We start from the raw sequence: 1,705 nt of genomic DNA on the forward strand, positions 1-1,705 counted from the left end.
CTATAGTCTAGTCTATAGTCTAATGTATATTTTAGTCTATAGTGTAGTATAGTCTAGTCTATAGTCTCTAGGTGACGCGAAATCGACAACAGCAAAAAATGGATATGTTACGGTTTATTAATATCACTGGCAAAACATTGTATGGACCTATAACCTTCACTCCGATTTTCACTGTATTTCCAAAATACCCCAAAGCTATAAAAATCTAACTTATTTCAATGATGAAAGTATACACACTTATGTATTTAAATTATACTTAAACTTTTCGTGCTGTTCCAAAGAATACTTCACTTTCAAGAAAATAATAACAGGAAAACTTTTAATTTCCAACCGAAAAACAAATTAAAATTTTAATTCGTAAATAATTCACACTTCTATAGCAGCTGATGTGCCCTTACTAACACTTCTAGTTAAAATATTTCTGCTCATAAATACACTAGTGTGATGAAACTAAATTACAGACAATTATCTAAAAACAATAAAACTCAACTATTTGAATTGTTTTCGAAAAATGCTTTGTGTGAATAATAGTATAATTTTCTTATTGTTGTTAAAATAAACCAGATCAAGTCCTGTTGCCTTATGGGAATGAAAAGACACACAGACAGACTGAGAGACGGACTGATGCTGATGGTTGGGACACAGACAGATAAATAATAATTTTGTTTTCGAAAATGTACTTAAAACTATTTGTGGTGGCAAATGATAAAATGAATGTATGGAAGTCTGTAGATTACTTTTGGTTAAAATTTGTATGAACTACAACAACAATAACACTTCTTTTATAGCAACAACTTTGGAAAATATTTAAATTCGACAAAATATATGTATTGCAGCAACAGGCTGGCTTTCGCTTCTTCCTGCTTTAGCACTAGACTTAAAAGAGACAAATTTGTGTGCCATTTTGTAAAGGAATAAAATCTTCCGCATTGGAATTCAGTACGATGTCATGAAGGAAGACTAGAAGTTTGAAGCATAATAAACAATTGACTCTTTTAAACTCAGATTACTAACAGTTTGAACATATTTCGGCAACATAGACTACAAGTGCTTGAACAGTAGTAGATGATGTCGAAGTAGGAATGAAAGCTTCTGCTATTGTTAGTTTAATGATTTGCCCACATTTCGGTGGCTTACATTTTGTTTTTGGCAATTGAACCACCCAAAGTTGACTGCATTTGTGCATGATGCCTGTAAGCCTTGCTGTATAAGGATATTATGGCAAATAGTTAATATGCTTCATGATCTTTTTGCAACCAGTAAGGAACATACATACATGTGAATGTATGTTGATTTCATATGCCGACAAAGTTTGTATATGATACTCTAGTATAGATGTATGTATCTCTTTTAATGTTTGGCTAAAAGTTTTTTTTCTGTTTTTTTAGCCTTAAATTGTTTTGGCAATTTGTTAAGTACCAAAAGCGTATTGTGTAGAATTTTCTAAAGTTAGTTATATCAAATATTTACACATACATACATAGTATGTACATTAGAATGGTACTCAAGTAAAAGTTGCTGATGTTTATAATTAAAATTTGTGTTAAATTCAATCTAAAAGTCGATTTCTTAAAATGTTTATGATTTCCTTAATATTTGGGGAGCTGGATTTTGGGCCACCCTAATTTACATGTGCTTAACTGTTTTTGGAAAATACACATACTTATACATACATATGTAAACATGTGTATGATTTCATTTAACA

This window comes from Lucilia cuprina, chromosome 4, assembly GCF_022045245.1.
Source record: "Lucilia cuprina isolate Lc7/37 chromosome 4, ASM2204524v1, whole genome shotgun sequence".
In the NCBI taxonomy this organism is placed as follows: Eukaryota; Metazoa; Arthropoda; class Insecta; order Diptera; family Calliphoridae; genus Lucilia; species Lucilia cuprina.